This window comes from Podarcis filfolensis, assembly GCF_964270895.1.
Source record: "Podarcis filfolensis genome assembly, contig: HAP1_SCAFFOLD_106, whole genome shotgun sequence".
Classification (NCBI taxonomy): Eukaryota; Metazoa; Chordata; class Lepidosauria; order Squamata; family Lacertidae; genus Podarcis; species Podarcis filfolensis.
Genome location: NW_028149466.1, coordinates 2,516 through 30,158, shown reverse-complemented (window position 1 = coordinate 30,158; position 27,643 = coordinate 2,516). Strand labels below are relative to the sequence as shown.

At 47.2% G+C, this 27,643-nt stretch overlaps 2 long non-coding RNA genes and 1 pseudogene across 3 annotated transcripts; 2 read left to right on the top strand and 1 right to left on the bottom strand.

The window, feature by feature from the left end:
* Positions 1 to 764: 764 nt before the first annotated feature.
* On the bottom strand, positions 765 to 3,165 carry LOC310755048 (small ribosomal subunit protein eS4-like; annotated as a pseudogene). The gene is made up of 6 exons (XR_014552293.1): positions 3,139 to 3,165; positions 2,847 to 3,027; positions 2,607 to 2,704; positions 2,060 to 2,231; positions 1,642 to 1,799; positions 765 to 931 (listed from the first exon to the last, which is right to left on the bottom strand). The product of XR_014552293.1 is annotated as a small ribosomal subunit protein eS4-like (transcript).
* A 5,298-nt stretch (positions 3,166 to 8,463) lies between these two features.
* On the top strand, positions 8,464 to 14,751 carry LOC310755050. The gene is made up of 3 exons (XR_014544136.1): positions 8,464 to 8,689; positions 10,563 to 10,730; positions 14,636 to 14,751. It is a non-coding gene; the product is annotated as an uncharacterized lncRNA (long non-coding RNA).
* Positions 14,752 to 16,587: 1,836 nt separating this feature from the next.
* On the top strand, positions 16,588 to 26,814 carry LOC310755049. The gene is made up of 4 exons (XR_014544135.1): positions 16,588 to 16,740; positions 18,614 to 18,781; positions 22,690 to 22,857; positions 26,668 to 26,814. It is a non-coding gene; the product is annotated as an uncharacterized lncRNA (long non-coding RNA).
* Positions 26,815 to 27,643: the final 829 nt, after the last annotated feature.

The window sequence follows — 27,643 nt, the reverse complement described above, 5'->3', positions numbered from 1 at the left end:
ATAAGAAAGCAATAATCCACCATGATGGGCAGAGGTGGGACCCAAGGTTCATCCATCCCAACCCGCTGAAATGCAGGAACTGCAGCATAGAATAGGCAGAATCAGCTAGCCAGGAGAAATGCCCTGGAAATGCCACTTATATTTCGGATTCGGTCTCGGGTTCGGAGCAAGGAGTCCCTCCAAAAGGCATTGGCGGTTGTCACTTGATATTCCTCTCCCTTTAAGGGCCACCCCCAGAGCTGTCACTTGATATTCAGCTCCCCTGTGACTCAACAGGCCTTTTTGTTGGCTGCTAATAATTGCATTTTGACCAACTGCGGGAGGCAGTGGAAGACAGGAGTGCCTGGCGTGTTCTGGTCCATGGGGTCACGAAGAGTCGGACACGACAAAACAACAACAAATAATTGCATTCGTTATTGTAAAAACTGTAACCGTTATTTGCGATAATAGCTGCAACAATTATTGCAATAATAACTGCATTTGTTGTTGCAATAACCGTAATAGTTACTGTATAATAACTGCAATTATTGCAATAATGGCAACCATCATTGTAGTACTAATGGCGATCATTACTGCGATAATAAAGGCAATCGTTATTGTATGCAATTATTTTTGTAATAATACCTGCCACCATTATTGTAATAACTGCGACCGTTATTGTAATAATTGAAATTATTATTCGAAGGGCCAAGTAGGAGCCGGCCCCAAATGTTTCCAGGCAGCAATAAGAATAAAGCCACTCAAAAGAAGAGGAGCCCCAGAGCCACATTGCAAGATGCTTTTATTGGCGAAAAATAATTCTGCTTTCCTCATTCCTCCGCGCACGTCTTCATCCGCTGCTCTGTTTGGCCGCCAGCCGCTCGTCTTGCTCCTCGGCGATGGTGAGGCGGATGCATTTCCTGCGAGGCAGCAAGATCCACGGCTTGTTGCCCTGGAAGGAGCGATAAGAGGCACCTAATATTATTATTATTATTATTATTATTATTATTATTATTATTATTATTATTATTATTATTATTATATTGATTAGCCCAATCTTTTTCAACTTGCACTCTCATTGAAACAAACTGGGTGCAATTTAAACCAAATCCAAATTTCACGCCCCAAAGGGACTTGAGCTCGGTGCACTCTTAACGTGCTCAGGAGAACCCCAAACCTGATGAAATAGTAGTTACAGGTAGGTAGCCGTGTTGGTCTGCCGTAGTCAAAATAAAATTCAAAAAATTCCCTCCAGTAACTTAGTTGGTCTCTAAGGTGCTACTGGAAGGAATTTTTTTATTTTGATGAAGTTGGTTCTCCTTGGTGTCGCATCACATTCCCCCTGTTAATATCAGGTCATGCCTCACAAATATCCTTGCATTACAGTATACTTGCTTAAAAACAAACAAACAAAGAATTACATGCAAAAGCAGAAATGGCATTGAACTGAATCAATTGGGTGGTGATTTATTTGGAATAGCTGTGGAAACAAATCCTTGAAAAATAAAAACAACAGGAGAATAATAAAAGTAAGAATATTTAAAAATGGAAATAATTTTTAATAAAAAAATGCAAAGAGGAGATAATGAATTAAAATAATTTCAAAAATGGAAATGATCTTTAAAAATGCAAATGATAAAAACCATACTGCCCAGCGCCCACCTTGCCAATGACGAAGATGTTGGAGAGTCTGGTGGTGAAGCTGTTGCCATTGGTGTCCTTGACGTGGACCACGTCAAAGGAACCAGGGTGCCTCTCGCGGTTGGTGATCATCCTGATGCGCCCCAAGTTGGCGCCCCCCGTCACCATGCAGAGGTTGCCTGTTGGGGAGAAGAGGGAGGGAAATGGTCAGAAGGTGCCTGGGCAACAATGGACCTGCAAGGCGGAATTGGGACTGGCAGGGTGGACAGATATATATATACACACACACATTTACATATATATGGAAATAATAAAATAAAACTGCTTCAAAATATATGGGTGCTCTGGAAGGGAGCCTCCAGGGCCAGAGGCAGTCTCCCCATCTCCCCCCATTGGGGAAGGATTCCGGCACACTCGACGGGCTCAGAGGAACCGCCACCTGTGTCAAACTTGATGAAGTCGGTGATCTTGCCCGTCTGCAGGTCGACCTGGACGGTGTCGTTGACCTTGACCACGGGCGTCCGGGTAGCGGATGGTGCAGGCGTCATGCGTCACCAAGTGGGGGTGCCCTTAGTGCCCACCAGGATGCGGCGCACCTTGCACAGCTTGTACTGCCGGGAGGAATGGGAGAAATCATTCTTTTGTCAATATTAAGAACAGGCTCCCTCAACTTTGCCACTCCAGATGTTTTGAGACTACAAGTCCCATCACCCCTGACCACTGGTCCTGCTAGCTAGTGATCCTGGGAGTTGTAGGCCAAAAACATCTGGAGGGCCGAAGTTGAGGAAGCCTGATTAAGAGGATGCCAGAAAGGTGAGTCTTTCTGTAAAAATGGGATTTGAATCTGGTCTAACTCATGAAGGATTAAAATCACAAAAGCACTCCGAGCACTGATCATTCCTTCCTCTGGTTGTCCATCTTAAGATGCCAGCAAGGCTGAGTCTTTCGGTAAGAAAAGGATTCAAATCGAATCCCCCAATTCTCACCTTGGCCTCCTCGGGGCTGATGTGGTGCACGGTAAAAAGCGCCCCTTGGTCATACACCAGGCGGAAGTGCTCGCCTGTCTTCTCGATGCTGATCACGTCTGCGGGAAAAGAGGGCGGACGTTACAGTGGGATGCCAGTGTGATGCAACCGTCACGTAAACCCAGTTTTCCGCCCTGCAGAATGTCCCACCGCTGGAAATTGGGCATTTCAAACCCCTCTACTAGAAACCTAGGACCTCACCCATGAAGCCCGCCGGGTAAGTGACGTCGGTGCGAACCTTGCCATCAATCTTGACAAAGCGCTGCATGCAGATCTTCTTGACCTCGTCGCCCGTCAGGGCATATTTGAGCCGGTTGCGGAGGAAAATCACGAGCGGGAGGCACTCGTGCAACTTGTGGGGTCCCGCTGACGGGCGCGGTGCCTAGAACCCCAAAAAGAAATGGGAAGGTTACAGGGTGGCAAACCTAGAACGCCTGAAACTGCAATTCCCAGAATCCGGTTGGCCTTGTTGCTATTATTATTATGATGCAACCTTGAGAAAATATCTGAAGACAGCCATCTCTAGGGAAACTTTTTCATGTGTATTATTTCAAAAAAAAATTATTTATAAAATATAGACAGATTTCCACTGGGCATGGAAACTCAATAATCTAAGTATTTATTTATTTAATGTTTTATTCATGCATCTTCCCAGATGTTATTTTACATCCCTTCATTGTTTTGTCAGAATGTTCGACCGACTCACCAACTTATCCTTCCCCAAGATCCTTTATTTTTCTACATATTGTTATTTTGATCTATAATATTGTGTTACGAAGAAGCCCAGGTGCAAACTAAAGCCTGAAGTGCAAGGCTCCCCTTTTAAAAAGGCTTGTAAAAGGTAATTACAAAAAGATACTTGCAAAGACTCCCATCAGCTTGTCCAGCATCCAGTGTTTGGGGGCTGCCACCCGTTACAGGTGCTTCTTGGGTCCTCGAGCCTGAGGGGGGGAAAGCAGGCAAAGGGTGTGGGTTCGAATCTGCCCGGATGTTTAAGCAGATCATTCTCGCAAGGCAGCGGGCTGCACTAGATGACCCTCGGGCCCCTTCCAGGCGCCCTCTGCTCTTCAGTAATCGCCATTTTAATTTATTCCCATTTAGTTTCTAGTTGAGCATCCTTGGGCTCCCTTCTCCCTTAGGGAGCCAGTGGCAGGCAGTTCCCCTGGCCCCTTCCCAAGCAATCGCTTTCCCCAGATGTTGTTGGACTAGGCTGCACTAGATGACCCTCGGGCCCCTTCCAGGCACCCCCAGTTCTTCAGTAATCGCCATTTTAATTTATTCCCATTTAGTTTCTAGTTGAGCATCCTTGGGCTCCCTTCTCCCTTAGGGAGCCAGTGGCAGGCAGTTCCCCTGGCCCCTTCCCAAGCGATCGCTTTCCCCAGATGTTGTTGGACTACGACTCCCATCATCCCTGAGCTCTGGCCTTGATGGGAGTTGTAATCCAACAACATCTGGGGACTCACAGGTTGAGAAAGACTGGTTTAGAGGGCATGTCTGGCCGGCAGCCTGGTTCCCTGCAGCCCGCACTGCGCATGCTTACACCCCCCCAAGACTGAGAGAGCCCCGCCGTGGCGCCTCCGCGCCCCCATTTCCCCACCCCACAGAGGAGCGGCGTCTCCCACGCCCCTGAAAGGGCCGCGCTTGGCGGAGCCACCGCCTCGGAGGGCGACGGATCGCTCCAACAACCCATACCCTACACACTCACCATGGCTGTGGGTTCTCAACGCAAAAGGAGAGCACTTCCGCCGGCTGGGGGTTATATATCCGGGTCAGGAAGGGTGGGGCGATGAAGCGTAGTGCCACTGCAGCGACGCCTGGTGGATGGGAGTGGCATCGCACAGCGCGGGGGCTTCGCAGCCAATGAAATGGGGAAATGGGATCCCGAGAGGCATCTATTAGGATCCCCTGAAATGGAAAAATGGGATCCCCAGGGGCATCTAGTCTGACCGCCTAAAACACAGAAATGGGACGCCAAGAGGCATCTAGTCTGACCCCTGAAATGCAGGAATCTCCACCAAAATGATAGGGAGCGAGGCAGCCGGTACCCACCTTCAGGCCTGTTGGTGGTGTCGTCGCGGGTGGGGCAGGCTGGGGACGGTGACGCCTGGGAGCTGCAGTTCCTCGCCCAGGTGAGGTTCTGGTTGGCATCTGCTGACTACCCACACCAGCCCTCCTTGAAGGGGCTCATGTGGAAGGCCTCTGGAGGGAGAAAGGCAGATGAGAGGGGGTACCAGGGTGCCTTTTCCACCCTCCCCCGCTTCCGGTGGTGACCACGTCCCCCCGGCCCCCAATGCCCCCCAACTGCTCAACACAACCCTGTTCGTCGCCACAGTCCTCGGTGCCATCACAATGACGGACAGGGGCCACACAGGCGCTTGGCAGGCAAGGGTGCTTGCCTGGGGTACAGCTCCGGGGACCTGGAAACGTTGGGGTGGTGAATGGGGAGCCTCCAAGCCCAGAGGCGGAAAAGAAAGGTTTACTTTGGGGGCCACAGAACCTGAACTGCACATCATCCAGCACCACGCTCGCCACTAAGGAGAAGGTCACCTGTGGAGGGGGAGGCAGCGCTCTTGACATGCTCCGGAGAAGGAGCTGGCCAGGGAGAGCGAGGAGCCCAAGACCCACCTGGAAAGGGCCGCGGACTCTTCCGGTGTAGGCCAGTAGGGGGCACCAGGCACCAGAGGACAAGGCGGGGCTTCGCCACAGGGGGCCGTGCATCAGCTCCAATGAGAAGCTCCCAGTGAGTCTTGCATGGGAAGGGCGGAGGGGTGAGGGATCCGGGGGTCATCTAGTCTGACCCCACTGAGGATTGCGAATTGTCATCTGGTCTCAGCCTCTCTCGTTTTTATCAGTCTCCAACGGGGGATGGGAAGCAGGGCATCAGTAAATGATAAGAATGGTCAGGATGGTATTTCTTTTCCCTACCAGGCGGGTCAGTAGTCTGGAAATCAATAAATAATAATTATCTGATACGATACGTCCTACAGTTTAGAAACATATTAGATAGTATTGATATGGAATTATGAGAACCGGGCCAGTCGGTATTTCCCCCACCACACCGGGGAAAAGGCCGAGCGGGTGGCTCTGCGCCTGTTGGATTTCCGGCCACCAGCGCCCCAAGCTGACCTGTCTCGGCCGTGCTGTACCAGGCGCAGAGCTCACATGCTGAGGCCGCGTCGCTCAGGGTGGGGGAGTGGAGTCGGGCGGGGGCAGCAGGCGGCTTGGCTCGTTGCTCCGAGGTGCTCATGTACCAGCCTGAGGGGAGGTCGGGGGCACCAGGTCAAAGGGGTGCTCTAACTGCAAAGCAATACTTCGCCTCCCTTCAAATGAAGCACCTTTACCCTGGTTGGTGCCCAGCGTGTGGTCGAAGGGGGGGTCGGCGGCGCACACCCAGCCTCCGCCTTGCCCTGGGCGCCACCGGTACCCAGACGTGTGCTGATGTCCTCCCAGCCGCAGGTGGTGCCTTCAAAGTTGAGGGCCAAGGCGGCGCCCGGCGGTGCTAACCCGTTCCGGTAGCCTGGAAGGAGAAGGAACCAGGCGCCCTGAGCAAGCTACAGTTCCCAGCATTCTGGGCACCAAGTGCCCTTAGGAGACCCCTGTTCCCCCCATGAGCTACAGTTCCCAGAGTTCTCTAAGAAGAGAAATGGGCTTGGGAACTATAGTTCTGTCAAGGGAATCGCAACCCTCAATGCCCAGAGCAAGCAATCATTTCCAGGGTGCTTTGGGGGACATGGTGGGAACTGTAGTTTGTTCAGTTTCCCAAGGAGACCCTCTCAGAGCAATAACTCCCAGCGTTCCATTGGAAAGGCTGTGCTGAATATTCTCCTCCCGTAGGAAACTACAGTTCCCAGGGTGCTTTGAGGGATGCTAAGATGGGTTAAATCACTCTCTAGGAGGGGAATCGAGGCACGTCTCCCGATTCCTTTGGCGACGCCAAAACTTACTGCAATGGCTCTCGTCAGAGCAATCCCAGCGGTTGCAGGCAAAGTTGCAGGCGCTGGCACTTGCGTTCCCATAGGCGCCCCAGCTAGGAAATGGAGGCCCAGCTGGGGGGGGCGGGGGCGGAGGGGAAAGTGCCATTAAAAAGAGAGGAAGAGTGAGAGAGACAGGGAGCATCCTAGAATGGGAGAGATGGAAGGGCCTCAAGGGTCATCTAGTCCAACCCACTGCAAGGAAGCTCGGAGCTATAATTCCCAGGACTTTGGGAATTGAGAGAGGGAAGAGAGAGAGGGACAGGATTCGCAGCCCCCGTCTCCCTTTGCCCCCCGGCTCACCCCAGCCCCGCTAAAGCAACATGGCGGCGATTCTGAGTCTTCTGCCCTTTCTTCCCCCAGCAACAATAAAAAGCAACCCCAGCAACAATAAAAATCTCGGATTCGCAGCCCCTATCTCCCTTTGCCCCTCGGCTCACCCCAGCCCCGCTCAAGCAACATGGCGGCGATGGTGAGTCTTCTGCCCTTTCTTCCCCCAGCAACAATAAAAAGCAGGCCCAGCAACAATAAAAATCTCGGCAGCAATAGCTTGGCCTTTTGGCCAATCACAGGCCGGGCTGTGGGCGGAGCCAGCCATTTGCCGCTTTTTCTCTACACCTGTTTTCTCCTCAGTGTTTCTCACACGCGAAGGAAGCTGGTAAGTTTGGTCGTGTTTTTAATACTGTATTCTGTTGGCTGGGGAATAGTAATAAATTATGATTATCTTTACTTTTTTAATTATTATTTTTTAGTTATTATAATAAAAGGCTTAGTGGAGTTTGTAATATATATTGTTTTGTCGCGTTTTTAATATTCTGTTGGGAGCAGCCCACAGTGGCTGGGGAAGGATAATAAATTATGATTATCATTGATTTTTAAATTGTTATCATTATTATAATTGTTATTCTTATAAAAGGGTTAGGGAAGTTTGTAGTATATCATGTTTTATCGCTTTTTTAAATATTCTGTTGGTGGCTGGGAAATAGTAATAAATTATTATTATCATTAAATGTTAAATTATTATTATTATTATAAATCACACCCACCCAAGTGGGACATGGCCTCTTCCCCCCTAAGCCTTAACAGTATAGTATTTTTATTTATTTGAATTGGGGCGGGGAAGCTCCCCTTGGCTACAGCAACTCCAGAATAACTGGCTGTGAGTTCAGATCTCCATTGCTTTCCCCCTCAGGCCACCTTTGTGAGCCTAACCAAGGGTGACCAAGCAGTGTATTGAAAACTGTATCTGAAACAATATATTGAAAAAACTGTATCTGAAACAAAGTATTGTTCAGATGAACCACTTCTTTAAGCAGTGGTTTTGTAACCAGGCACCATATTTTTCGCTCCATAAGACGCACCTGACCATAAAGACACACCTAGTTTTCAGAGGGGGAATACAAGAAAAACATATTCTTTAAAGGGAGCGCTGAGCAGAGCCTGTATGCATCCCAGGCTCTGCTCAGCGCTCGCTTTAAAGAGCCACGCGGAGCGTGTGTGCGGCGCTTGCAGGCTTTTCCCCGAGGAGGGAGAACGGCAGCCCGTCACTGACAGATGAACCACTTTTTTAAGCAGTGGTTTTGTAACCAGGCACCATATTTTTCGCTCCCTAAGACGCACCTGACCATCATACGACTAACTGGAAGAAATGTGTTTTTCCCCAGGAGCACGGCTCTTGGAGGCTTTTCTGGTAGGTGGGGGAAGGGACTGATGGGCTGCCCTCTGTCCCTTCCCCCACCTCCCGGAAAAGCCAGCAAGAGCCACACGCTCTTTAAAGAGCCACGCAGAGTGTGTGTGCGGCTCTTGGGGAAAAACACATTTCTTCCCGTTAGTCGTATGATGGCTCCTTTCCCCCTTTATTATTTCTTCCACTGCTATCTGTGCTTGACATATTATATGTCTGCTTTTACGTGGACCCCCTCTTTCCCTTCTTGTGAAAATAATCGACCCTACTGATATTTCCTATGTCTGTATGGGCTCTGTTGAATTCCTGCTCTGAAAAGGAGGAGGAGGAAGCTTCGCCTGATGAAGGGAGAAGAGGAGGTAGAGGAAAAGTCAGCTGCAGGCATGAAGGTAAAAGAGAAAAAATAGAAATAGAAATTGACATATAACACTTAAGAACATTTTTAAACAACCCCAGTCCTGATATAACACCGGCCCCCCTAACCAGCACAGTACAGTACGGTAAAAATACAGTAAAGTATTTTTATTTATTTGATTGGGGTAGGGCAGCACCTTCTGGCTTCACCCACGTTAGTGAGGTTTGTCTCCTTTTTCCTTTTCTTGTTAGGCTATCTAAAGGTGACAAAGCAATGTGTTGAAAACTTAATTTCTTCCGCTGAACCATTGCCTTAACCAAGTAATTACTCAAGACACCAATTCTTTCACCTATCGATTTATCCACATAATCCAAGCGGAGATGAATTAGCATCCAAAAGTGGTACACTTGCACGTTACATCTTAAGATAAATGTTTTGGAAAAGGCATAAATTTTAAAAAGATAATGAATTTGCAAGCAAATAATTGAATGTCCGGTGAATTAGATAGGCAGTGAGCTGGCTGATTTGTCTAATGGAGCATCCCAAAACCCAGTTTGGATCTAGAAGACCCAGTTTGCTCCCTCCCCCCAGCCTTAATGGCAACCCGCCATTGCTTTCTGTTTGATTTTTTTAACAGATACTCTGAATTGAACACCACAAGAATAAATGGGGATCAGCCCCTGCTGTAGTGGCCAGCACTAAAAGCCATTTGAGTAATTCAGATTAATAAAGTAGGAAGAATTAATATTTACAAACCAGCAACTTCACAGCAGTTTTGGACACTTGCAGCAGCTTGCAATGTTAAGAGAGGTGCTCTAAATAAAAGCACTTTCTACATTTATGAGCCTTCAGAGTAGGCTCATGTTTTTTCCTTTGCCTGGAGGTATAAATGTTATTAGCGTATGTGCAATCACCCCAAGAACTTTAGGCAGCACTTCCTCTGCTCTCAGTCAGCAAAAGGGGATGGCAAGGGGTGCTTCATGGCGTAACTTAACTTGCAGCTGCAGGAGAAGTGTGGATCCCTCCGCCATACCTACATAGCCTTCAAAGTGCCATTTCAGAGTGCAGCATCCAGCTGTGCTGTGGACACAAAGGTTGTGAGGTTGATCCCCGTAAGGGACACCTGCAAATTCCTGCCTTGTAGCAGGTTGGACTAGATGGCCCTTGGGGTCCCTTCCCAATATATACTCACCCGCTCACCCACCATCTTTGGAAAGTGCTTCAGAAAGAAGAGAAATAGCATTCCTTTAAGTTAGTTGTAGTTGTCGGCATGCAGAGGGTCGCAAGGCCAGCTGGGTAGCCCCAGTTGGGTCGTCTCCTTCCAGCCGTCCCGCTGCGAAGACCCATCTGCCTTTGCTCCGATGCGCTTCAATAACATGATGAAGATTTCAGGAAAAAATACACCAGCACTCAAAAGATTTTATAAATGCCTAAAAAAATGTATCAATGTAGTTTTTTTGGAGGAAAAACTAGGTTTAGGAAACCTACATTTTCAGCGTTAGGGCATGATGCAGTCAAAAGTTTTCGATGGTGAAAATTATTGCAAAGAAATGTTCTTTCTCAATCAAGAATAAAATTTATGGGTCTCTTATGTAGTGTAACAACAACACTACAAATGTCGTGTTATTTGGACATCGTGCTGGGTACAACTTTCCTACAATCCATAGCTGTAAAAGAAAAAAATTAATGAAACAAAGTTCATCTTAAAATCTAAAATAATATTGGTTATTACGGGGTTGTTGTTTTTCAAAAGTGCACACTTGTTTTTCAGTTTGGGGCATCTGAAACTATGAAAATTGGCTTATATAGTTTGAGTTTCTGACACTGCTCAACTGCATACTTAATAAAATGTTGATGCAAAACAAATGAACTTAGCGGTTAACACTGAAGCCTATCTCTTTTTCTAGAATGCGTATGATTGGCGTTTGCACTGCCTCGCTTGGTTCTCTTGGCCTGGTGCATTTTTTTGGCTTGGCCTGGTCATGGAGTATTGCAGTTGCTCTGGGCATTTACATTGGCATTGGTGGCTGGCCGTTGCTCCGGATCATCTTTAAAACAGCCTTGAGCGATCTCCTGTAAGTACCACCTCCTCTTGCATTGTAATGTGCTAGTTGGTTGTTTACATCAATCAGGGGTGGCCACTTTGTGGCCCAGATCTGGCCCCTCATGCCTTGAGAAGTGGCTCACCAGCCCTGAGCAGCTTGATTTCCTGATCTGATCAGGAAATAAAACAAAAGCGCACATAGAGGGTTGGGTTGGGTTGGGGTTGGAGTTGGAGTTTCCTTGTTAAAGGAAGCTTACGCGGGAGTAAATTTACCTGGCACAGAAGTAAGAAGGGGAAAAAACAAAGCGACTGAAAGGAGGGAGGGCATTTAAAACTGGACTCAGATAATTGCTGGCTATGGAAGCTTCTACCTTTAATGACATTTTTCTTAGAAGGAACACCATATTCTCATAGTCATATAGTCATAATACTTCCAAGGATTCCTCGGAACAACAACACTTTTCTCTGAGAAGGAGACCTACCTAAGGCTTAATGAAATACAGGGAGACTCTACAGACATTGGCTCATCTCCAATGAGAAGGGCGGAGGGGTGAGGGATCCGGGGGTCATCTAGTCTGACCCCGCTGAGGATTGCGAATTGTCATCTGGTCTCAGCCTCTCTCGTTTTTATCAGTCTCCAACGGGGGATGGGAAGCAGGGCATCAGTAAATGATAAGAATGGTCAGGATGGTATTTCTTTTCCCTACCAGGCGGGTCAGTAGTCTGGAAATCAATAAATAATAATTATCTGATACGATACGTCCTACAGTTTAGAAACATATTAGATAATATTGATATGGAATTATGAGAACCGGGCCAGGCGGCATTTCCCCCACCACACCGGGGAAAAGGCCGAGCGGGTGGCTCTGCGCCTGTTGGATTTCCGGCCACCAGCGCCCCAAGCTGACCTGTCTCGGCCGTGCTGTACCAGGCGCAGAGCTCACATGCTGAGGCCGCGTCGCTCAGGGTGGGGGAGTGGAGTCGGGCGGGGGCAGCAGGCGGCTTGGCTCGTTGCTCCGAGGTGCTCATGTACCAGCCTGAGGGGAGGTCGGGGGCACCAGGTCAAAGGGGTGCTCTAACTGCAAAGCAATACTTCGCCTCCCTTCAAATGAAGCACCTTTACCCTGGTTGGTGCCCAGCGTGTGGTCGAAGGGGGGGTCGGCGGCGCACACCCAGCCTCCGCCCTGCCCTGGGCGCCACCGGTACCCAGACGTGTGCTGATGTCCTCCCAGCCGCAAGCCGCAGGTGGTGCCTTCAAAGTTGAGGGCCAAGGCGGCGCCCGGCGGTGCCAACCCGTTCCGGTAGCCTGGAAGGAGAAGGAACCAGGCGCCCTGAGCAAGCTACAGTTCCCAGCATTCTGGGCACCAAGTGCCCTTAGGAGACCCCTGTTCCCCCCATGAGCTACAGTTCCCAGAGTTCTCTAAGAAGAGAAATGGGCTTGGGAACTGTAGTTCTGTCAAGGGAATCGCAACCCTCAATGCCCAGAGCAAGCAATCATTTCCAGGGTGCTTTGGGGGACATGGTGGGAACTGTAGTTTGTTCAGTTTCCCAAGGAGACCCTGTCAGAGCAATAACTCCCAGCGTTCCATTGGAAAGGCTGTGCTGAATATTCTCCTCCCGTAGGAAACTACAGTTCCCAGGGTGCTTTGAGGGATGCTAAGATGGGTTAAATCACTCTCTAGGAGGGGAATCGAGGCACGTCTCCCGATTCCTTTGGCGATGCCAAAACTTACTGCAATGGCTCTCGTCAGAGCAATCCCAGCGGTTGCAGGCAAAGTTGCAGGCGCTGGCACTTGCGTTCCCATAGGCGCCCCAGCTAGGAAATGGAGGCCCAGCTTGGGGGGGGGCGGGGGCGGAGGGGAAAGTGCCATTAAAAAGAGAGGAAGAGTGAGAGAGACAGGGAGCATCCTAGAATGGGAGAGATGGAAGGGCCTCAAGGGTCATCTAGTCCAACCCACTGCAAGGAAGCTCGGAGCTATAATTCCCAGGACTTTGGGAATTGAGAGAGGGAAGAGAGAGAGGGACAGGATTCGCAGCCCCCGTCTCCCTTTGCCCCCCGGCTCACCCCAGCCCAGCAAGGCACCCCACAGCACCCACAGGCACGCCATCCTGCCAGCAGCGCCCAGTAGGACTTTGCCCCCAACTTACCTGCGCGCCGGCAGGGTGAGGCGGGCCAAAAGCCGGTGGGGCGGAGGCAGAAACCAGGACTTTGGCCCCTGCACCCCAAAAGACGTGGGGCTCCCCTGGCATCCCAGGCACCTCTTCTGCTCTGGCGGAGCCTCCTGGGCCAGAGGCAGTCTACCTGGGCTGCTCCTGAGGGAGCTTGGAAGCAGCGCTGAGGGAAACGCTGCGAGGAGGAGGAGGAGAATAAGGAGAAGGCGAATAAGGAGGATAATCATTAATAATAATAATAAGGCGAAACCAGGCCCCTCAGGCACTGTTGGGGATTGGGGGGGGCCTCCGGCCTTCCTTCTCCGCAGGGCCCCCCAACAATGCGCCCACCTAACGAGGGAGACCAGCGCCGGTGAATTAGATAGGCAGTGAGCTGGCTGATTTGTCTAATGGAGCATCCCAAAACCCAGTTTGGGTCTAGAAGACCCAGTTTGCTCCCTCCCCCCAGCCTTAATGGCAACCCGCCATTGCTTTCTGTTTGATTTTTTTAACAGATACTCTGAATTGAACACCACAAGAATAAATGGGGATCAGCCCCTGTTGTAGTGGCCAGCACTAAAAGCCATTTGAGTAATTCAGATTAATAAAGTAGGAAGAATTAATATTTACAAACCAGCAACTTCACAGCAGTTTTGGACACTTGCAGCAGCTTGCAATGTTAAGAGAGGTGCTCTAAATAAAAGCACTTTCTACATTTATGAGCCTTCAGAGTAGGCTCATGTTTTTTCCTTTGCCTGGAGGTATAAATGTTATTAGCGTATGTGCAATCACCCCAAGAACTTTAGGCAGCACTTCCTCTGCTCTCAGTCAGCAAAAGGGGATGGCAAGGGGTGCTTCATGGCGTAACTTAACTTGCAGCTGCAGGAGAAGTGTGGATCCCTCAGCCATACCTACATAGCCTTCAAAGTGCCATTTAAGAGTGCAGCATCCAGCTGTGCTGTGGACACAAAGGTTGTGAGGTTGATCCCCGTAAGGGACACCTGCAAATTCCTGCCTTGTAGCAGGTTGGACTAGATGACCCTTGGGGTACCTTCCCAATATATACTCACCCGCTCACCCACCATCTTTGGAAAGTGCTTCAGAAAGAAGAGAAATAGCATTCCTTTAAGTTAGTTGTAGTTGTCGGCATGCAGAGGGTCGCAAGGCCAGCTGGGTAGCCCCAGTTGGGTCGTCTCCTTCCAGCCGTCCCGCTGCGAAGACCCATCTGCCTTTGCTCCGATGCGCTTCAATAACATGATGAAGATTTCAGGAAAAAATACACCAGCGCTCAAAAGATTTTATAAATGCCTAAAAAAATGTATCAATGTAGTTTTTTTGGTGGAAAAACTAGGTTTAGGAAACCTACATTTTCAGCGTTAGGGCATGATGCAGTCAAAAGTTTTCGATGGTGAAAATTATTGCAAAGAAATGTTCTTTCTCAATCAAGAATAAAATTTATGGGTCTCTTATGTAGTGTAACAACAACACTACAAATGTCGTGTTTTTTGGACATCGTGCTGGGTACAACTTTCCTACAATCCATAGCTGTAAAAGAAAAAAATTAATGAAACAAAGTTCATCTTAAAATCTAAAATAATATTGGTTATTACGGGGTTGTTGTTTTTCAAAAGTGCACACTTGTTTTTCAGTTTGGGGCATCTGAAACTATGAAAATTGGCTTATATAGTTTGAGTTTCTGACACTGCTCAACTGCATACTTAATAAAATGTTGATGCAAAACAAATGAACTTAGCGGTTAACACTGAAGCCTATCTCTTTTTCTAGAATGCGTATGATTGGCGTTTGCACTGCCTCGCTTGGTTCTCTTGGCCTGGTGCATTTTTTTGGCTTGGCCTGGTCATGGAGTATTGCAGTTGCTCTGGACATTTACATTGGCATTGGTGGCTGGCCGTTGCTCCGGATCATCTTTAAAACAGCCTTGAGCGATCTCCTGTAAGTACCACCTCCTCTTGCATTGTAATGTGCTAGTTGGTTGTTTACATCAATCAGGGGTGGCCACTTTGTGGCCCAGATCTGGCCCCTCATGCCTTGAGAAGTGGCTCACCAGCCCTGAGCAGCTTTATTTCCTGATCTGATCAGGAAATAAAACAAAAGCGCACATAGAGGGTTGGGTTGGGTTGGGGTTGGAGTTTCCTTGTTAAAGGAAGCTTACGCGGGAGTAAATTTACCTGGCACAGAAGTAAGAAGGGGAAAAAACAAAGCGACGGAAAGTCTCCCTTTGCCCCCCGGCTCACCCCAGCCCCGCTCAAGCAACATGGCGGCGATGGTGAGTCTTCTGCCCTTTCTTCCCCCAGCAACAATAAAAAGCAGGCCCAGCAACAATAAAAATCTCGGCAGCAATAGGTTGGCCTTTTGGCCAATCACAGGCCGGGCTGTGGGCGGAGCCAGCCATTTGCCGCTTTTTCTCTACACCTGTTTTCTCCTCAGTGTTTCTCACACGCGAAGGAAGCTGGTAAGTTTGGTCGTGTTTTTAATACTGTATTCTGTTGGCTGGGGAATAGTAATAAATTATGATTATCATTACTTTTTTAATTATTATTTTTTAGTTATTATAATAAAAGGCTTAGTGGAGTTTGTAATATATATTGTTTTGTCGCGTTTTTAATATTCTGTTGGGAGCAGCCCACAGTGGCTGGGGAAGGATAATAAATTATGATTATCATTGATTTTTAAATTGTTATCATTATTATAATTGTTATTCTTATAAAAGGGTTAGGGAAGTTTGTAGTATATCATGTTTTATCGCTTTTTTAAATATTCTGTTGGTGGCTGGGAAATAGTAATAAATTATTATTATCATTAAATGTTAAATTATTATTATTATTATAAATCACACCCACCCAAGTGGGACATGGCCTCTTCCCCCCTAAGCCTTAACAGTATAGTATTTTTATTTATTTGAATTGGGGCGGGGAAGCTCCCCTTGGCTACAGCAACTCCAGAGTAACTGGCTGTGAGTTCAGATCTCCATTGCTTTCCCCCTCAGGCCACCTTTGTGAGCCTAACCAAGGGTGACCAAGCAGTGTATTGAAAACTGTATCTGAAACAATATATTGAAAAAACTGTATCTGAAACAAAGTATTGTTCAGATGAACCACTTCTTTAAGCAGTGGTTTTGTAACCAGGCACCATATTTTTCGCTCCATAAGACGCACCTGACCATAAAGACACACCTAGTTTTCAGAGGGGGAATACAAGAAAAACATATTCTTTAAAGGGAGCGCTGAGCAGAGCCTGTATGCATCCCAGGCTCTGCTCAGCGCTCGCTTTAAAGAGCCACGCGGAGCGTGTGTGCGGCGCTTGCAGGCTTTTCCCCGAGGAGGGAGAACGGCAGCCCGTCACTGACAGATGAACCACTTTTTTAAGCAGTGGTTTTGTAACCAGGCACCATATTTTTCGCTCCCTAAGACGCACCTGACCATCATACGACTAACTGGAAGAAATGTGTTTTTCCCCAGGAGCACGGCTCTTGGGGGCTTTTCTGGTAGGTGGGGGAAGGGACTGATGGGCTGCCCTCTGTCCCTTCCCCCACCTCCCGGAAAAGCCAGCAAGAGCCACACGCTCTTTAAAGAGCCACGCAGAGTGTGTGTGCGGCTCTTGGGGAAAAACACATTTCTTCCCGTTAGTCTATGATGGCTCCTTTCCCCCTTTATTATTTCTTCCACTGCTATCTGTGCTTGACATATTATATGTCTGCTTTTACGTGGACCCCCTCTTTCCCTTCTTGTGAAAATAATCGACCCTACTGATATTTCCTATGTCTGTATGGGCTCTGTTGAATTCCTGCTCTGAAAAGGAGGAGGAGGAGGAAGCTTCGCCTGATGAAGGGAGAAGAGGAGGTAGAGGAAAAGTCAGCTGCAGGCATGAAGGTAAAAGAGAAAAAATAGAAATAGATATTGACATATAACACTTAAGAACATTTTTAAACAACCCCAGTCCTGATATAACACCGGCCCCCCTAACCAGCACAGTACAGTACGGTAAAAATACAGTAAAGTATTTTTATTTATTTGATTGGGGTAGGGCAGCACCTTCTGGCTTCACCCACGTTAGTGAGGTTTGTCTCCTTTTTCCTTTTCTTGTTAGGCTATCTAAAGGTGACAAAGCAATGTGTTGAAAACTTAATTTCTTCCGCTGAACCATTGCCTTAACCAAGTAATTACTCAAGACACCAATTCTTTCACCTATCGATTTATCCACATAATCCAAGCGGAGATGAATTAGCATCCAAAAGTGGTACACTTCCACGTTACATCTTAAGATAAATGTTTTGGAAAAGGCATAAATTTTAAAAAGATAATGAATTTGCAAGCAAATAATTGAATGCCCGGTGAATTAGATAGGCAGTGAGCTGGCTGATTTGTCTAATGGAGCATCCCAAAACCCAGTTTGGGTCTAGAAGACCCAGTTTGCTCCCTCCCCCCAGCCTTAATGGCAACCCGCCATTGCTTTCTGTTTGATTTTTTTAACAGATACTCTGAATTGAACACCACAAGAATAAATGGGGATCAGCCCCTGCTGTAGTGGCCAGCACTAAAAGCCATTTGAGTAATTCAGATTAATAAAGTAGGAAGAATTAATATTTACAAACCAGCAACTTCACAGCAGTTTTGGACACTTGCAGCAGCTTGCAATGTTAAGAGAGGTGCTCTAAATAAAAGCACTTTCTACATTTATGAGCCTTCAGAGTAGGCTCATGTTTTTTCCTTTGCCTGGAGGTATAAATGTTATTAGCGTATGTGCAATCACCCCAAGAACTTTAGGCAGCACTTCCTCTGCTCTCAGTCAGCAAAAGGGGATGGCAAGGGGTGCTTCATGGCGTAACTTAACTTGCAGCTGCAGGAGAAGTGTGGATCCCTCCGCCATACCTACATAGCCTTCAAAGTGCCATTTAAGAGTGCAGCATCCAGCTGTGCTGTGGACACAAAGGTTGTGAGGTTGATCCCCGTAAGGGACACCTGCAAATTCCTGCCTTGTAGCAGGTTGGACTAGATGACCCTTGGGGTCCCTTCCCAATATATACTCACCCGCTCACCCACCATCTTTGGAAAGTGCTTCAGAAAGAAGAGAAATAGCATTCCTTTAAGTTAGTTGTAGTTGTCGGCATGCAGAGGGTCGCAAGGCCAGCTGGGTAGCCCCAGTTGGGTCGTCTCCTTCCAGCCGTCCCGCTGCGAAGACCCATCTGCCTTTGCTCCGATGCGCTTCAATAACATGATGAAGATTTCAGGAAAAAATACACCAGCACTCAAAAGATTTTATAAATGCCTAAAAAAATGTATCAATGTAGTTTTTTTGGAGGAAAAACTAGGTTTAGGAAACCTACATTTTCAGCGTTAGGGCATGATGCAGTCAAAAGTTTTCGATGGTGAAAATTATTGCAAAGAAATGTTCTTTCTCAATCAAGAATAAAATTTATGGGTCTCTTATGTAGTGTAACAACAACACTACAAATGTCGTGTTTTTTGGACATCGTGCTGGGTACAACTTTCCTACAATCCATAGCTGTAAAAGAAAAAAATTAATGAAACAAAGTTCATCTTAAAATCTAAAATAATATTGGTTATTACGGGGTTGTTGTTTTTCAAAAGTGCACACTTGTTTTTCAGTTTGGGGCATCTGAAACTATGAAAATTGGCTTATATAGTTTGAGTTTCTGACACTGCTCAACTGCATACTTAATAAAATGTTGATGCAAAACAAATGAACTTAGCGGTTAACACTGAAGCCTATCTCTTTTTCTAGAATGCGTATGATTGGCGTTTGCACTGCCTCGCTTGGTTCTCTTGGCCTGGTGCATTTTTTTGGCTTGGCCTGGTCATGGAGTATTGCAGTTGCTCTGGGCATTTACATTGGCATTGGTGGCTGGCCGTTGCTCCGGATCATCTTTAAAACAGCCTTGAGCGATCTCCTGTAAGTACCACCTCCTCTTGCATTGTAATGTGCTAGTTGGTTGTTTACATCAATCAGGGGTGGCCACTTTGTGGCCCAGATCTGGCCCCTCATGCCTTGAGAAGTGGCTCACCAGCCCTGAGCAGCTTGATTTCCTGATCTGATCAGGAAATAAAACAAAAGCGCACATAGAGGGTTGGGTTGGGTTGGGGTTGGAGTTGGAGTTTCCTTGTTAAAGGAAGCTTACGCGGGAGTAAATTTACCTGGCACAGAAGTAAGAAGGGGAAAAAACAAAGCGACTGAAAGGAGGGAGGGCATTTAAAACTGGACTCAGATAATTGCTGGCTATGGAAGCTTCTACCTTTAATGACATTTTTCTTAGAAGGAACACCATATTCTCATAGTCATATAGTCATAATACTTCCAAGGATTCCTCGGAACAACAACACTTTTCTCTGAGAAGGAGACCTACCTAAGGCTTAATGAAATACAGGGAGACTCTACAGACATTGGCTCATCTCCAATGAGAAGGGCGGAGGGGTGAGGGATCCGGGGGTCATCTAGTCTGACCCCGCTGAGGATTGCGAATTGTCATCTGGTCTCAGCCTCTCTCGTTTTTATCAGTCTCCAACGGGGGATGGGAAGCAGGGCATCAGTAAATGATAAGAATGGTCAGGATGGTATTTCTTTTCCCTACCAGGCGGGTCAGTAGTCTGGAAATCAATAAATAATAATTATCTGATACGATACGTCCTACAGTTTAGAAACATATTAGATAATATTGATATGGAATTATGAGAACCGGGCCAGGCGGCATTTCCCCCACCACACCGGGGAAAAGGCCGAGCGGGTGGCTCTGCGCCTGTTGGATTTCCGGCCACCAGCGCCCCAAGCTGACCTGTCTCGGCCGTGCTGTACCAGGCGCAGAGCTCACATGCTGAGGCCGCGTCGCTCAGGGTGGGGGAGTGGAGTCGGGCGGGGGCAGCAGGCGGCTTGGCTCGTTGCTCCGAGGTGCTCATGTACCAGCCTGAGGGGAGGTCGGGGGCACCAGGTCAAAGGGGTGCTCTAACTGCAAAGCAATACTTCGCCTCCCTTCAAATGAAGCACCTTTACCCTGGTTGGTGCCCAGCGTGTGGTCGAAGGGGGGGTCGGCGGCGCACACCCAGCCTCCGCCCTGCCCTGGGCGCCACCGGTACCCAGACGTGTGCTGATGTCCTCCCAGCCGCAAGCCGCAGGTGGTGCCTTCAAAGTTGAGGGCCAAGGCGGCGCCCGGCGGTGCCAACCCGTTCCGGTAGCCTGGAAGGAGAAGGAACCAGGCGCCCTGAGCAAGCTACAGTTCCCAGCATTCTGGGCACCAAGTGCCCTTAGGAGACCCCTGTTCCCCCCATGAGCTACAGTTCCCAGAGTTCTCTAAGAAGAGAAATGGGCTTGGGAACTGTAGTTCTGTCAAGGGAATCGCAACCCTCAATGCCCAGAGCAAGCAATCATTTCCAGGGTGCTTTGGGGGACATGGTGGGAACTGTAGTTTGTTCAGTTTCCCAAGGAGACCCTGTCAGAGCAATAACTCCCAGCGTTCCATTGGAAAGGCTGTGCTGAATATTCTCCTCCCGTAGGAAACTACAGTTCCCAGGGTGCTTTGAGGGATGCTAAGATGGGTTAAATCACTCTCCAGGAGGGGAATCGAGGCACGTCTCCCGATTCCTTTGGCGATGCCAAAACTTACTGCAATGGCTCTCGTCAGAGCAATCCCAGCGGTTGCAGGCAAAGTTGCAGGCGCTGGCACTTGCGTGCCCATAGGCGCCCCAGCTAGGAAATGGAGGCCCAGCTTGGGGGGGGGGCGGGGGCGGAGGGGAAAGTGCCATTAAAAAGAGAGGAAGAGTGAGAGAGACAGGGAGCATCCTAGAATGGGAGAGATGGAAGGGCCTCAAGGGTCATCTAGTCCAACCCACTGCAAGGAAGCTCGGAGCTATAATTCCCAGGACTTTGGGAATTGAGAGAGGGAAGAGAGAGAGGGACAGGATTCGCAGCCCCCGTCTCCCTTTGCCCCCCGGCTCACCCCAGCCCAGCAAGGCACCCCACAGCACCCACAGGCACGCCATCCTGCCAGCAGCGCCCAGTAGGACTTTGCCCCCAACTTACCTGCGCGCCGGCAGGGTGAGGCGGGCCAAAAGCCGGTGGGGCGGAGGCAGAAACCAGGACTTTGGCCCCTGCACCCCAAAAGACGTGGGGCTCCCCTGGCATCCCAGGCACCTCTTCTGCTCTGGCGGAGCCTCCTGGGCCAGAGGCAGTCTACCTGGGCTGCTCCTGAGGGAGCTTGGAAGCAGCGCTGAGGGAAACGCTGCGAGGAGGAGGAGGAGAATAAGGAGAAGGCGAATAAGGAGGATAATCATTAATAATAATAATAAGGCGAAACCAGGCCCCTCAGGCACTGTTGGGGATTGGGGGGGGGGCCTCCGGCCTTCCTTCTCCGCAGGGCCCCCCAACAATGCGCCCACCTAACGAGGGAGACCAGCGCCGGTGAATTAGATAGGCAGTGAGCTGGCTGATTTGTCTAATGGAGCATCCCAAAACCCAGTTTGGGTCTAGAAGACCCAGTTTGCTCCCTCCCCCCAGCCTTAATGGCAACCCGCCATTGCTTTCTGTTTGATTTTTTTAACAGATACTCTGAATTGAACACCACAAGAATAAATGGGGATCAGCCCCTGTTGTAGTGGCCAGCACTAAAAGCCATTTGAGTAATTCAGATTAATAAAGTAGGAAGAATTAATATTTACAAACCAGCAACTTCACAGCAGTTTTGGACACTTGCAGCAGCTTGCAATGTTAAGAGAGGTGCTCTAAATAAAAGCACTTTCTACATTTATGAGCCTTCAGAGTAGGCTCATGTTTTTTCCTTTGCCTGGAGGTATAAATGTTATTAGCGTATGTGCAATCACCCCAAGAACTTTAGGCAGCACTTCCTCTGCTCTCAGTCAGCAAAAGGGGATGGCAAGGGGTGCTTCATGGCGTAACTTAACTTGCAGCTGCAGGAGAAGTGTGGATCCCTCCGCCATACCTACATAGCCTTCAAAGTGCCATTTAAGAGTGCAGCATCCAGCTGTGCTGTGGACACAAAGGTTGTGAGGTTGATCCCCGTAAGGGACACCTGCAAATTCCTGCCTTGTAGCAGGTTGGACTAGATGACCCTTGGGGTCCCTTCCCAATATATACTCACCCGCTCACCCACCATCTTTGGAAAGTGCTTCAGAAAGAAGAGAAATAGCATTCCTTTAAGTTAGTGGTAGTTGTCGGCATGCAGAGGGTCGCAAGGCCAGCTGGGTAGCCCCAGTTGGGTCGTCTCCTTCCAGCCGTCCCGCTGCGAAGACCCATCTGCCTTTGCTCCGATGCGCTTCAATAACATGATGAAGATTTCAGGAAAAAATACACCAGCGCTCAAAAGATTTTATAAATGCCTAAAAAAATGTATCAATGTAGTTTTTTTGGTGGAAAAACTAGGTTTAGGAAACCTACATTTTCAGCGTTAGGGCATGATGCAGTCAAAAGTTTTCGATGGTGAAAATTATTGCAAAGAAATGTTCTTTCTCAATCAAGAATAAAATTTATGGGTCTCTTATGTAGTGTAACAACAACACTACAAATGTTGTGTTTTTTGGACATCGTGCTGGGTACAACTTTCCTACAATCCATAGCTGTAAAAGAAAAAAATTAATGAAACAAAGTTCATCTTAAAATCTAAAATAATATTGGTTATTACGGGGTTGTTGTTTTTCAAAAGTGCACACTTGTTTTTCAGTTTGGGGCATCTGAAACTATGAAAATTGGCTTATATAGTTTGAGTTTCTGACACTGCTCAACTGCATACTTAATAAAATGTTGATGCAAAACAAATGAACTTAGCGGTTAACACTGAAGCCTATCTCTTTTTCTAGAATGCGTATGATTGGCGTTTGCACTGCCTCGCTTGGTTCTCTTGGCCTGGTGCATTTTTTTGGCTTGGCCTGGTCATGGAGTATTGCAGTTGCTCTGGACATTTACATTGGCATTGGTGGCTGGCCGTTGCTCCGGATCATCTTTAAAACAGCCTTGAGAGATCTCCTGTAAGTACCACCTCCTCTTGCATTGTAATGTGCTAGTTGGTTGTTTACATCAATCAGGGGTGGCCACTTTGTGGCCCAGATCTGGCCCCTCATGCCTTGAGAAGTGGCTCACCAGCCCTGAGCAGCTTTATTTCCTGATCTGATCAGGAAATAAAACAAAAGCGCACATAGAGGGTTGGGTTGGGTTGGGGTTGGAGTTTCCTTGTTAAAGGAAGCTTACGCGGGAGTAAATTTACCTGGCACAGAAGTAAGAAGGGGAAAAAACAAAGCGACGGAAAGTCTCCCTTTGCCCCCCGGCTCACCCCAGCCCCGCTCAAGCAACATGGCGGCGATGGTGAGTCTTCTGCCCTTTCTTCCCCCAGCAACAATAAAAAGCAGGCCCAGCAACAATAAAAATCTCGGCAGCAATAGCTTGGCCTTTTGGCCAATCACAGGCCGGGCTGTGGGCGGAGCCAGCCATTTGCCGCTTTTTCTCTACACCTGTTTTCTCCTCAGTGTTTCTCACACGCGAAGGAAGCTGGTAAGTTTGGTCGTGTTTTTAATACTGTATTCTGTTGGCTGGGGAATAGTAATAAATTATGATTATCATTACTTTTTTAATTATTATTTTTTAGTTATTATAATAAAAGGCTTAGTGGAGTTTGTAATATATATTGTTTTGTCGCGTTTTTAATATTCTGTTGGGAGCAGCCCACAGTGGCTGGGGAAGGATAATAAATTATGATTATCATTGATTTTTAAATTGTTATCATTATTATAATTGTTATTCTTATAAAAGGGTTAGGGAAGTTTGTAGTATATCATGTTTTATCGCTTTTTTAAATATTCTGTTGGTGGCTGGGAAATAGTAATAAATTATTATTATCATTAAATGTTAAATTATTATTATTATTATAAATCACACCCACCCAAGTGGGACATGGCCTCTTCCCCCCTAAGCCTTAACAGTATAGTATTTTTATTTATTTGAATTGGGGCGGGGAAGCTCCCCTTGGCTACAGCAACTCCAGAGTAACTGGCTGTGAGTTCAGATCTCCATTGCTTTCCCCCTCAGGCCACCTTTGTGAGCCTAACCAAGGGTGACCAAGCAGTGTATTGAAAACTGTATCTGAAACAATATATTGAAAAAACTGTATCTGAAACAAAGTATTGTTCAGATGAACCACTTCTTTAAGCAGTGGTTTTGTAACCAGGCACCATATTTTTCGCTCCATAAGACGCACCTGACCATAAAGACACACCTAGTTTTCAGAGGGGGAATACAAGAAAAACATATTCTTTAAAGGGAGCGCTGAGCAGAGCCTGTATGCATCCCAGGCTCTGCTCAGCGCTCGCTTTAAAGAGCCACGCGGAGCGTGTGTGCGGCGCTTGCAGGCTTTTCCCCGAGGAGGGAGAACGGCAGCCCGTCACTGACAGATGAACCACTTTTTTAAGCAGTGGTTTTGTAACCAGGCACCATATTTTTCGCTCCCTAAGACGCACCTGACCATCATACGACTAACTGGAAGAAATGTGTTTTTCCCCAGGAGCACGGCTCTTGGGGGCTTTTCTGGTAGGTGGGGGAAGGGACTGATGGGCTGCCCTCTGTCCCTTCCCCCACCTCCCGGAAAAGCCAGCAAGAGCCACACGCTCTTTAAAGAGCCACGCAGAGTGTGTGTGCGGCTCTTGGGGAAAAACACATTTCTTCCCGTTAGTCTATGATGGCTCCTTTCCCCCTTTATTATTTCTTCCACTGCTATCTGTGCTTGACATATTATATGTCTGCTTTTACGTGGACCCCCTCTTTCCCTTCTTGTGAAAATAATCGACCCTACTGATATTTCCTATGTCTGTATGGGCTCTGTTGAATTCCTGCTCTGAAAAGGAGGAGGAGGAGGAAGCTTCGCCTGATGAAGGGAGAAGAGGAGGTAGAGGAAAAGTCAGCTGCAGGCATGAAGGTAAAAGAGAAAAAATAGAAATAGATATTGACATATAACACTTAAGAACATTTTTAAACAACCCCAGTCCTGATATAACACCGGCCCCCCTAACCAGCACAGTACAGTACGGTAAAAATACAGTAAAGTATTTTTATTTATTTGATTGGGGTAGGGCAGCACCTTCTGGCTTCACCCACGTTAGTGAGGTTTGTCTCCTTTTTCCTTTTCTTGTTAGGCTATCTAAAGGTGACAAAGCAATGTGTTGAAAACTTAATTTCTTCCGCTGAACCATTGCCTTAACCAAGTAATTACTCAAGACACCAATTCTTTCACCTATCGATTTATCCACATAATCCAAGCGGAGATGAATTAGCATCCAAAAGTGGTACACTTGCACGTTACATCTTAAGATAAATGTTTTGGAAAAGGCATAAATTTTAAAAAGATAATGAATTTGCAAGCAAATAATTGAATGCCCGGTGAATTAGATAGGCAGTGAGCTGGCTGATTTGTCTAATGGAGCATCCCAAAACCCAGTTTGGGTCTAGAAGACCCAGTTTGCTCCCTCCCCCCAGCCTTAATGGCAACCCGCCATTGCTTTCTGTTTGATTTTTTTAACAGATACTCTGAATTGAACACCACAAGAATAAATGGGGATCAGCCCCTGCTGTAGTGGCCAGCACTAAAAGCCATTTGAGTAATTCAGATTAATAAAGTAGGAAGAATTAATATTTACAAACCAGCAACTTCACAGCAGTTTTGGACACTTGCAGCAGCTTGCAATGTTAAGAGAGGTGCTCTAAATAAAAGCACTTTCTACATTTATGAGCCTTCGGAGTAGGCTCATGTTTTTTCCTTTGCCTGGAGGTATAAATGTTATTAGCGTATGTGCAATCACCCCAAGAACTTTAGGCAGCACTTCCTCTGCTCTCAGTCAGCAAAAGGGGTTGGCAAGGGGTGCTTCATGGCGTAACTTAACTTGCAGCTGCAGGAGAAGTGTGGATCCCTCAGCCATACCTACATAGCCTTCAAAGTGCCATTTAAGAGTGCAGCATCCAGCTGTGCTGTGGACACAAAGGTTGTGAGGTTGATCCCCGTAAGGGACACCTGCAAATTCCTGCCTTGTAGCAGGTTGGACTAGATGACCCTTGGGGTCCCTTCCCAATATATACTCACCCGCTCACCCACCATCTTTGGAAAGTGCTTCAGAAAGAAGAGAAATAGCATTCCTTTAAGTTAGTGGTAGTTGTCGGCATGCAGAGGGTCGCAAGGCCAGCTGGGTAGCCCCAGTTGGGTCGTCTCCTTCCAGCCGTCCCGCTGCGAAGACCCATCTGCCTTTGCTCCGATGCGCTTCAATAACATGATGAAGATTTCAGGAAAAAATACACCAGCGCTCAAAAGATTTTATAAATGCCTAAAAAAATGTATCAATGTAGTTTTTTTGGTGGAAAAACTAGGTTTAGGAAACCTACATTTTCAGCGTTAGGGCATGATGCAGTCAAAAGTTTTCGATGGTGAAAATTATTGCAAAGAAATGTTCTTTCTCAATCAAGAATAAAATTTATGGGTCTCTTATGTAGTGTAACAACAACACTACAAATGTTGTGTTTTTTGGACATCGTGCTGGGTACAACTTTCCTACAATCCATAGCTGTAAAAGAAAAAAATTAATGAAACAAAGTTCATCTTAAAATCTAAAATAATATTGGTTATTACGGGGTTGTTGTTTTTCAAAAGTGCACACTTGTTTTTCAGTTTGGGGCATCTGAAACTATGAAAATTGGCTTATATAGTTTGAGTTTCTGACACTGCTCAACTGCATACTTAATAAAATGTTGATGCAAAACAAATGAACTTAGCGGTTAACACTGAAGCCTATCTCTTTTTCTAGAATGCGTATGATTGGCGTTTGCACTGCCTCGCTTGGTTCTCTTGGCCTGGTGCATTTTTTTGGCTTGGCCTGGTCATGGAGTATTGCAGTTGCTCTGGACATTTACATTGGCATTGGTGGCTGGCCGTTGCTCCGGATCATCTTTAAAACAGCCTTGAGAGATCTCCTGTAAGTACCACCTCCTCTTGCATTGTAATGTGCTAGTTGGTTGTTTACATCAATCAGGGGTGGCCACTTTGTGGCCCAGATCTGGCCCCTCATGCCTTGAGAAGTGGCTCACCAGCCCTGAGCAGCTTTATTTCCTGATCTGATCAGGAAATAAAACAAAAGCGCACATAGAGGGTTGGGTTGGGTTGGGGTTGGAGTTTCCTTGTTAAAGGAAGCTTACGCGGGAGTAAATTTACCTGGCACAGAAGTAAGAAGGGGAAAAAACAAAGCGACGGAAAGTCTCCCTTTGCCCCCCGGCTCACCCCAGCCCCGCTCAAGCAACATGGCGGCGATGGTGAGTCTTCTGCCCTTTCTTCCCCCAGCAACAATAAAAAGCAGGCCCAGCAACAATAAAAATCTCGGCAGCAATAGCTTGGCCTTTTGGCCAATCACAGGCCGGGCTGTGGGCGGAGCCAGCCATTTGCCGCTTTTTCTCTACACCTGTTTTCTCCTCAGTGTTTCTCACACGCGAAGGAAGCTGGTAAGTTTGGTCGTGTTTTTAATACTGTATTCTGTTGGCTGGGGAATAGTAATAAATTATGATTATCATTACTTTTTTAATTATTATTTTTTAGTTATTATAATAAAAGGCTTAGTGGAGTTTGTAATATATATTGTTTTGTCGCGTTTTTAATATTCTGTTGGGAGCAGCCCACAGTGGCTGGGGAAGGATAATAAATTATGATTATCATTGATTTTTAAATTGTTATCATTATTATAATTGTTATTCTTATAAAAGGGTTAGGGAAGTTTGTAGTATATCATGTTT